Genomic DNA, 11083 nt, shown 5'->3' with positions numbered 1-11083 from the left:
ACCTTTTAGAACGGAACTCGTCTCTGCAATATTTGAACTGAAAATGTACTGAAGATGCAGTGTAATTGAACAAAGTGTTTGTAGCCAAAGGAAACATTCGCGTATGTCTATACTGTCTATACTGCAGCAGTTGTGCCCTGGGGCATTCTGTCCCACTCCCTCTCTCTCTCTCTCTCACTCCTCGTCTTTTGGTCCCACTCGTTCCACCTTTCCCGCTCTTCACTGATGTGTTCCGTGAAAGGCGACAGTGAGAACCAACCAGCATTGTTATGGTTAAGGCGAGCGGAGGAACAAACTAGTTCCCTTAACCTTCAGTTGGAGAAGAGCCACCTCCGATGGAACTTATTATCCTGGATCTGGATCTGTGATTCATTCTATTCGTTGGTATTCTCACTTGGATCATCCAGGTAGGACATGTATTGTTCATCAAGAAAACAAGGCCCTATCATAAGGGTCTTGAGTGATGGAACCTTGTTCCCACTGGGTTTAATGAAGGTTGGATGTCAAGCGGAATTAAGAGTAATGAGCACTCTCTAAGTGGCAAATGCCAAGGCTGGAAGACCCTCTTTCTTCCCAAGGTAAAACGTAAATTCATGACCACAGAACGTGGTCCACAAAGTTTCAACGGACTCGGCATGCAACATCGAGACGAGTGAGCAAGTGAGCAAGCAAGCGAGCGATCCAAAGTGGTCCAAAGTTCCGGGATAACGACATTTTTCTCCACTTGAAATGAGTTCCCAAGGACTTGGTCGCGTGCTATTTCTGGCGCAATGTGAACATGTAAAGGACTTGAAGCTTGAAGAGAATTGTTTGCCGTAGATATGGCTCGTTCTCCTACAAATTACCAAGTTCCATGTCTATGCAACTGTTCCACATTCACCGCAGACTAAGATTGGACGACAATTTTGTTTCCTCTACATACAGTCAAGAGATTCTACATCAGGTCATTTGCCTTGAGTGTACCCGAGGAAAACAGTTGTCACCAGTTCTTGAGACGTGATACAAATTCTAATGGTTGTTAGACAAGGGCTCAGGAAGTGCTTCAGGTTTTATCAAGTTCTAGTTCTATTAGGAAAAATAAGTAAAAGGAATACTGCAGTGAGGGCCTTACCTTTAATGTTGGAGAAACGAAAGTTATTTTTATGGCGTTCCACCGAAACTCATTAATTAGGCTTCACATTTCCAGTATGCGACAATAAGTGAGCAGATCCAGGAACAAATGGTACTGGGTTTCATGGAAACAATGCATGGTGGAATAAATCCTGAATTAAAACAATGTCAATGCAGTGGTGCACAAAATTTGATGAATCATACAAAAGGCTAAAATTGGAGACAAACATCTTTCTATATGGACATGTTGATATTAAGGATATCAAGGAAGGACTTTGAATCAGAGGCAAATAGAGAAGAAAAATCTGATCCGATTGCTTAAAAATTGGTAAATCCAATCGAGTTTGAAAAGTCAATACCAAAATTGGATTCCGCTCAATATTGGAGCACATATTATGCGTGTTATTTTTGATAAGAGCATAATGCCACGTGTTCAAGAGAATTCACGAAAGGAAAATTATCCAATCGTTATAGTAAAGAAATAATTTTGGTTGAAAATGAATGAATAGTTGACAATTAGTTAAAGTTGAAGATAGAACCTTTTTCAGTTAACATTTCGAACAATTTTCCTCTCTGAAATATGAGCCTTGTTTTGCTCTTTGATGCGCAATAATGAAAAAAAAAACATGCCATTGAAGTCCACTACCATGATCAGTCGAACTCAAGGAATGAACAAACTTGAATATGAAGGTGAAAGATTGAGATTGTATTATGAATTCATAAGCAGCATGCACAAATACTCAACTTTTTACTCAATTAATAATCTCAATAAAGAGTATTACAAAAGCTGACATTCAAGGGTATTTTTGTCCCACGTTAATCAAGCAAGAAGCTATTCAAGACCCAAACTTCCTCTATTCTTTGAATTCAAATTTATTCCAAAGTAAAAATGAAGGCCGTTAAAAGCCGGTTCTACCATAGCCTTGAATAAGTTTCAAATAGATATCATGTTCATATACTCATGACGAACGTCATAATACAAAAAGACAAGAGTCCTCAAGACCCCTTCCACGAGACCGAATTTCTGGCCTTGAAATTGGAACTGTTGCAACCAACTCAAGAGAAAAAGGACATTCCAAAAAAGCCATCCAAGATGAAGGAGAACTCTGCATACTGAAGAGTACGTACTTGTGAACCAGAGTGTTTTCCATGTGTTCCATTCGAATGAGCTATGGACTAAGACATGTGTATCTATCCCGTAAAACTACCATTGCCACCGACGGTGGAACGGTGAAGGCTCATATAATAGAAAAGGAGAAAATTGCGCTTGAAGTTGCACTCTAGGGAATTGAGGAACATCTAGTCCATAACATTCTAGTCCACACCACCCAAGTCTTCGTATGCAGGATGGGAACGACTGTTGCTAGAATGCTCCAGCCAAAAAGAGAAAAAGCCAAATTCCAGTTATCATATCTTCTCTTTCTTGTGAAACGATTATGATGTTTCTTCCAAAGTTCGAAACTGAACTAGTAGTAAAGTTGGATTGGTGCAAGAAAGTCGCTCTCGTTTTCGGCTTCGGAGCTTTTAGCGAGAAAGGTGGTCTTTAAAGGCCGAGAAAACTGCCTGTCGGCGCTCTTAACGGCCCCAGTGTACGTAGGGATCTGTCTCAAGGCCTTGGAGTTTCTTCATTCGTAAAATATCACTTTTCTCACATCGCCATTACAAGGGAATTCTTGGGAATCTTCTCCGCCAGTTGTACGATCATAGATTTCATGACTCGCAGAGATAACACACTTTTGTTGAACACTTCAAATGGTACGTCAAACAGTCACAAGGCCAAAATCTGGAATGAAAAAAGTGGTCCCATATGCCATATACACAGCCGCCAAGTTTCTAATCTGAGTTAAAGACCAATCTATGAGTCAGCTTGGGGAAGCGAACTCCTCGTTTGGATGTGCAAAAGTGAGGTTTTCTCTTGGTTCGTTTCACCTCCATAAAATCGGATCATCTATCAAGACCACCGAAACCCTCGCACATCACTCTCCAGCCACATTGGGATTGACAATGAGCCCTCAAAGCACCACGATTACCAAGATAGTGTAGCCAAGAGGACTTGCAAAAGAGCTAAATATTGTTCAGAACTTGGAACGTCACCCAATTGCAACAGATCTCCAATTTAGCATTAACTAACCTTAAAAAAACACAGTCTAGGGACACCGATCAGGTTTCAAGATCACCAAGTTCAACCACATCCTTTTCTTCTGGCGCTTCATCGGATTCAAGTTTCCGTGAAACATTCCGTAGGAATAAATTTTGGAATGAACAAGAGACGCAAGGAAATAGCTTTGAAACCTCAGTGAAATTCAAGACCTCTTGGGCTTTGTGTGCCAGCACCCTTTGAACTTATTCGCAGTCGTTTAGCAGCTTCATCGGCGGGAGCTTCTTCCACTTTTCTCTTTGAAATGGGGGTTCATTCCCCATTCGTTCTCATCATTACTACCGCCAACCCAATAGTTCTCTCTCTCTCTCTGCTCAAACGGACTTGCCTGGCCTTCCTCATTCGTTCCCAACAAGGGATTCCCATGAAGATTCGTTTCTCCTTCCTCTCCCACCGTAAGACGAAGGTAGCTCAGCCTTTAAAGGCTCAAACGAGTATGCAGATTCAATTAACTACGGAAGGGAGTGAAAATATTCAAAATGGAAGGATTTTGAGGTCAGACGAGGAGTGAAATGGGCAAGGAGAGCGAAATTGCAAAATTTCCGTTTTCGGATACAGTACGGCCTTGTTTCAAATATGGTATGCTTCTCATTGGTCTGCTTTATGAGTACCAATATGGCAGAAAACAGACCATAAAACGGCCCATACGAGGTGGGCTTGTTCGCCCCAAGTTGTTCAGAGCTCAGTCATTCATTAGTATTTTATGGCGGATCGAAACAATCTCCGTAATGGCCCCATGGCCATGCCTGAAAGGCCTCTGTTGGTCGCCCAAAAAATTGTAAGAGAAGGATGGAAAAACGTGAAAGACCTCTTATCTAAAGAGGACGGCATTTGAAGATGCCTCACGCCAACCAAAATATTGAAAGTCAGTTACAACATGTCAAATAAAATTTTGGTTTTTTGTTAGATTGGTATTCTAAACAATGCTTGGGAAGCACGACATTTCGGTCTCCAACAACGAGCACTCTCCCTCTAGCTGGCAAAGCTGCCATTATTGGTACTTTCCATCTGTGCTACCGTCTTCATGCGTCCCATCAAATTGGACTCAAGTAGCCACAAAATTTGCATATAATTGAGCCTGAAATTCGCAGGGAGGAAGAAAGAGGCACAAAGTGGAAGGCCGAACATTCAAAGATCTGTCACAGAATATCGCTGACATTAGCTCGATCTGGTTGGCGAGGGACTCCACCATCCCTCCCAGGTTGATGGCCTCCGCCATAAATCAGTCCCCAGTTTCATTGTGAAACTTTTTTGTGAACTTACGAATCGGTTCTATGGAATTTGAATGAGATTGAGGAGGGTTGGAAAGTGAGAGAGAGAGACGGAGAGAGTGAAGATTCCGATGCATTCAGAAGCTATTTGTCTTATTGGATTCCCTTTTTCTCGATCCTCATTTGCTTGGAACGCTTCGCATTGGCTTTTTCGTTTCATTCGGTTCACTCCAAATTTACAAGTCCCTCGAAGAAGCTTTTTGTTGTTAAAAAGTATCAGTTGGATCTGTGTTTGAATTTTCCACAGGAAGTCAGGTCCGGAGATAAGAGAGACGAAAGGCTCATTGTTATGTGCCATTATTGGTGTACAAGCCTTGTTGGAATGGTTGCTCTATCTATGCAGTTCAGGTATGCTTTTGGCATGATGGATTCGAGCTTATTATTCTCGGCAGGTTTTCCTGCGTGCCTAGAATGGGATAAACAGTATGATCTCGCAATAAGAACAACACCATTAACAGTGGTTGATTCGACAGAAATGTGTGATCTTTTCCCTCCCGAATTAATTGATTCTAAAACTGGAATGATCCAAACTCATATTCAATCAGGCAAACCTTTTTTAAAATAGCTTGAGTTGGCACCACATCCAGTTATATCCAAACATTATCGCTCATGTAAAAGGGATGGAATACAGTAAAAATCGGATATAACAGCATCGAATATAGCAGCAGGATTGTGAATCCCCGAATCAAATTATATAGTGAGGTATAGTAAAGTAGCATAGGATATAAGACCACAAAAATTTGGGCCACTTCGTATATAAGAGTAGAATTGAAGAGCAGAATTGAAATATATATTTTTTTTATTTCCCGCGCTCAACTATGAAGTTTTCGATGGAAACTGGTTAAGCCTTATAAAAGCAAATTTTCAGCCGCTTTCTCATAAAAACAAAGCCATACATAATGGTGTCTGCCAAGAGAACCACTTTTTCCATCAAGGAGAAACAAAAGGTCATTGCTGATTTTGACAAGCTGTCTAAGATAGCCACAATGTTAGGAGTCAAACGTGCTTCATTTGGAAAATGCTTGTTTTTTTTAAAACTTCATAGCCAGTATGTAATTCTGTAAAAAATTAACCACGTATTTGGTGCGTAAACATACAGCCAACACACTGCCCTCCTTGCATTTTGTTTCATTTTCCTCGATTTTTATGGCTGCACTTTGTTTGGATCGTAAAACTACATCAAATTATAACTTAAAAATATGTTTTCTGTCTTCAGTTTTGCCTCTGGAGCCGCGGAACTGGAGCATCGGATATAAGAGCAGAAATTCACGACCCCAAAGGTGCTCTTATATCCGATTTTTACTGTATATGTAAGATGTTGTCAATGAATTATTTGTAATCTCCGGTTTGTAACCTTTTAGTGCCCGGTAATTGATTGTTCCATGTGGTCGTAGACTACTATTCTGACAGTAAGGGGTATTTTCTTCTTTCAGCTAGGTTCCAAGAAGAAAATAATACTAATGAAAGGTAGCCTTGAATATACCTTGGCGCCTTTTCATTAAAACTAAGGGAAAGAACTTCCTCGTGGCGGAAAATGTTCCATTCAATATGAATTATATTCTTCGAATCGAGTCGAAAAGGCACTGGGTTCTTCTTGTTTTGAACCTAAGCTTGGATGAAGTTCTTTTTCTGTTGGTTGTGTGACTTTTGAGTTGACGGCTGGGCTTGAACACAAAGTTTTTGCAATTTTTGCCGGTTTAACCCGTGGAAAATTTAGTGAGCTAAGTAAAAAAAAAAGTCCAAATTCACACGGGGCACATTCAAGTCTCACCTACAAATTGGACAACTTTGAACAGATATCGCCCCTTTGGTTAATTTGAAGTAAGGAAGGGGTTTTGTTCAACAACCATAATGAATGCTTGATCCACCAAAATCAATCCCATTTTTGCCCATGTCAAATAACTTTAATTTTCGGTGCAAAATTCGTTTACCTACTTTCTTTAATTATTTGTAACACGCAAATAATAGTGTTTCCCTAAACATTCTTACTTTTGACTTATAAATGTGGAGCGACCAAATTTATTGTTGTAAAAGTTCCTCAGAGTGTGTGCCTTAGGCACGCACGACTCAATTTTTGACCCTGAAGCAAGTAGTAAAAGACGGACAGAACACAAGAAAGTCAAACTTAAGCTCCGGGCAAAGAGGTCAAAGTCAGTGTGGCCAAGTCAGACCACAAGAAAACAAGGAGGGAACAAGATTGCGTGGCAGAGGTTTTGTTGTTGATGGAAGAGAAGAAGTGGTCGTGAAAGAGGACCGAACGAATGGAATAAGTGGGACGACCGGGAATCATCATCCAACATGGAAAGTGAAGTCTCTGTGTTGCCGATAGCGAAACTGGAACCATCAGAAATCGCGCCTAAGGCACCCAAGAGGAAACAAGTTCGGGGGAACCACCAACAAGAAAGAGATCGACTTGGTTTCTTGGCAACATCATGTGCCACTAGAAACAATGAGATTGGAACTTGCCACAACCAAGAATGGCCAGAGAGCTCTCGACCACGCCTCAGCCAGACTCGGAGGGCTTTGAACCCCTTTAGTTTAACTTGAAAGAAAGTTCAAGCTTTCACAAGCGGCTAGAAATGGAATTATAAATCCACCAAATATCAAACAACCACATTCTAGATTTACGCTTGCGAAGAACTCAGAGCGTGTCATACGTACGTAGTCAGGCTGGCGCAATTGATATCAAGCCAACATCAAATCTTGGTTTTGGCCTCACGAAGATTTTGAAGCCAAAACTCGAATAATGTGCTTTTAATACTTTTGTGACAATAGTATTTAAATAAAAGGGCGTTCTGGTATAATGAACCTTTTTAAAGGGTAGGGGGGGGGGTGCCTGTGCGTTTCTTTTTTTCATTTTCCATGATATTGTGTTAACATAAAATTGTATTTAATTTATTAGTGACAGGCAGAGCAGAGAAATTATTCTTAGAGTCCGAGTCGGAGTCGGAAGAGAAGGAGATTGGACTGGGGTTGGCCGCCACCATAGAAAAACATAAACCATATATGAAGTTATCTATGGCCGCCACCAATAACGGGGGAATTGCGTAGGCCGTCGATTCCCTCGTAAACTGTTAACTGTTTAGTNGGGGGGCAGTGACGAGAGAATCGACGACTAAATAAGCAGCAAATGCCACGCCCGAAAGCAAGAGGGGCGTGGCGGCACGGACAAAGGGGGAAGAGGACAATGAGCAGAACAAAGTATAGAAGCAAGGCTATGCAGTTTAAAATATGGATTGTTGTCAGAATAGAATGAGTGACCGGCGTTGGCGCATCAGCTGTTAAGGTATAATCTTAATAATGCCGAAACTAATAACACGTGGTCAATTTTCAAAATCGCTTGATCAAAATAACGCAAAAAAGGTTTGCATGATCAGACCTTAGAACTGGATCTAATGTAACCTAGCCTTACCTAACTTAACCCAACCTAACCTTTTGGTCGCAAGGACCTGGCAGCGTCTAGGCCGCGGCGCAAGCCTGGGGCAGCTCAGTTGCAATGACCTGGGGCATAGACGGCGTAGAGTACGGAAGTAGTGGAGAGGAAAGCTCTCTGAAACCTCGCTAGAAGACGTTTCAGTTATATTTCTTACATTGATATGAATAATTTGTATGATTGGGCAAAGATGTAGCCTTTACCTTTTGGATACTTCAAATGGTTAGAACCAAAACTGTACAAACAAACAAAAACAAAAAAAATATTTGATTTCATTTATGAATTTGATTTGAAGTATCTCAAAAAGCTACATGATGACCATAATGGCTTTCCTCTGGCTCCTGAATTTTTTACTCCACCAGGATGTAAACATGAAAAGTTAGTTCCTCAAATTGGAGTTAGAAAAACCTATGTTGTTTCAGCAGACAACCTCAATTATTATTTATCTTAAGGAGTCATTTTAGATAAAGTACACAAGGTTTTGAGGTATCGACAAGAGGCATGATCAAAACCATACATAGAACTGAATGCAAAACTCAGAGCTTAAGCTAAAAATTAATTTGAGAAGGATTTCTTCAAAATAATGAACAATGCTGTTTAAGCACAAGCCTTAATGGATGAAACAAAATTTAGTGACTTTGAACCTGTTAACAGTCAAACTAGATATCATTGGCTGCAAGGAAATAATATTACAGGATAAGAAATGAAATTGTATATTCACAACGTAAAAAGTTTCAAGAACTTGTACCGCGGGAGGCTCAACCGAACATAGCCCATGTTATGATTGTGATGAAGATGAAAACTGCTTTGTAAGAATAGAAAAAATTAAACATACAGTTTGCTTGAACCGACCAATACATGTAGGTTTTCAAATTTTAGAGGTAGCTAAACTGCACATGTATAAATTCTGTTACGATGTTTTAAGAGCCGAGTGTGGTCACAAACTACGTCTGCTTATCACTGACACAAATAGCTTTATCTTCAAATCTTTTGTGAAGATTTAGACAAGGAATTGCTTCAAATGGCTGACTCTTTTGATTTCTCTAACTATGGCCAGATGCTGCCATTTTGTTCTTCAAAAAGCCAAAAAATCCCTGGTCAAATGAAAAATGAATTTTCATCTAAAAGTATTACTCATTTTGAGGGCATTAGAAGCATAGAATATGCATTGAAATATTTAGATGGAAAAGAAAAAAATGAGCAAAAGGGATCACTTAGGAAAATCAAAAATATAATCTCAATTATTCAGATTATGAACACAGTGTGTTTGACAACGTAGTTAAAGTTTTAACTAAAATCAAACTTCTATCAAACAAACTCAAAATGCGGTTGATAGAACAGTGCTGCCACTGCAAGATGTCATTGGGACAAGAAAGTCAGTCATTTTCCGAGAGGGTACATCAACAATATGAAAATGACATTCCACATCAAACGTTGGTCCAAATCATGTTCGAGATCACATTTTTATGCACAAATATTTGCCCTGTCCAAAGGATCGAGTTTGCATCAAGAGAGCTAGCTCACTTTGAAGTTTCCCTTTGTTCAAGTCGAATATAAATTGCCGTCGTTCTGGACGTCATAACGGTAGGCATAACCTTGGGTCCACTGTCATTTAGAGAAACATTTGTTATTCCAAACTGGCTTGGATCCGGTCATATTGGGCCAAACCAACCGACTATTCATCCTGACTGGCAGGATCCTGAATCCCAGACTGTCGTTGGCAATAAGATAAAGGGAACCAAGAGGAAAACAAAGGGTTCACCAAAGGGATTTTGACAAGGATTGGACGGGCCAAGGAGGAGGAATCTGACAAATTGTTTATTTTCAATCTGCTTCAAAGAGATTCAGCTTCGTCGTTCCATCGGGCATCCATCCTATTGTTGCATGAAAATCCAACTCGAACCATGTCTGCCCCTATCAGATACAGACCTAAATCTTTTGGCCAAATGACTGGTCGGCACTGCATCACTCTATTAGGAACGAGAAGGGTCTTTGCAAAAGGGGGAAAGGATTCCGTAGATAAGTTGGCATTAGTTTCAAATCGTGCGACAGTGCACTTTTCGCTAACCCTGGATTTAGGTCTGCAGGGTTCAGCTGGCTCTGTTGAGATCCAAGCACAACAAACTCAAATACCACTAGGCCTGGCTGTGTAATGAATGACAAGGCCAATTAATGACTCCCATCCATTATGTTAATCCCAATCGACGTGGCCCCAAATGAGGTCCTGCTTGCTTTGAAATTTGTTCCCAAGAGATGGAGGTTAGGGACAGATACTGCGTCAGAAACGAGCAGTCCGATGTGGGAACGAGTGCGTGTGAGAGTTGGGACTGTTTGTATTTTATGCTCTAGTTCACTCCGAGCCTTTCCTTACTCTCATTTCGGACTCATCCTCGAGAAGCGTCTCACTAGGCTCTGGCACGCATTAACATGGGTGAAAATGACTTAACGACCTTTCATTGGGCTCTCCGAAGGCAAACGGGCTAACCGGTTAAGGCTCGGCTCTGTCTGAACCAAGAGTGTTTCTCGGGCTAATACTGCTCTTGTACGTACGTATACACTGTATCATGCCCATGCATAGTTATAGTTGGAACTGGGAACTCGAACGATTGTGAAGGAGGAGACGGGCGAGGCTGATGGGTGGATCTCGGATTGGAAGGCCACTCACAAGAAAATCATCCATTCATTTCGAGTGCATGGGAAAATATGCCGAGGATTGACGTCAAGGAAAGGAATACAATGCAACAAGCCTGATCCTTGTTGTGAGAATGCCGCGGATACTGCGTTGAGGAAGAAGAAGAAGCTCTTAATGTGGCTTGGGGTTAGGTTCTCTGGGGAAAAAGACGTTGGATTTCGGAGAGCTTCCGAGGATTAAGTTTGGAAACTACTTCTAAGATTTGCCCTTTCAATAATATCTATAATGCGCATCTTCTCTCATGGAAGATACTGCGAGTTTCCTGAAACTGGTTAGTGCTGCTTGGTAATTAAGGAACATTGGTTGGACCTGATGAATAATATGTCCTGAGGGAAGATGTTCCAGATAAGAACGGATGACTAAGGCTTAGCCCTGAAAATTAGTAGCATGTTCTGTGCCAGGTCGGAGAAGGCTCAAGG

At 40.9% G+C, this 11083-nt stretch overlaps 1 protein-coding gene across 1 annotated transcript in view; it reads left to right on the top strand.

The window, feature by feature from the left end:
* The first annotated feature begins 100 nt into the window (after positions 1 to 100).
* LOC131878835 (slit homolog 1 protein-like) overlaps positions 101 to 11083 on the top strand; it is a 20035-nt gene continuing 9052 nt past the window's right edge. The window contains exon 1 of the mRNA XM_059224967.1: positions 101 to 407. The gene's annotated coding sequence lies outside the window, so the exon portion shown is untranslated. The remainder of the gene's footprint in view (positions 408 to 11083) is intronic.

Source organism: Tigriopus californicus, chromosome 4 (assembly GCF_007210705.1).
Source record: "Tigriopus californicus strain San Diego chromosome 4, Tcal_SD_v2.1, whole genome shotgun sequence".
Classification (NCBI taxonomy): domain Eukaryota; kingdom Metazoa; phylum Arthropoda; class Copepoda; order Harpacticoida; family Harpacticidae; genus Tigriopus; species Tigriopus californicus.
Note: the sequence above shows the minus strand (reverse complement) of the source record. Positions and strands in the feature narration are given on the sequence as shown.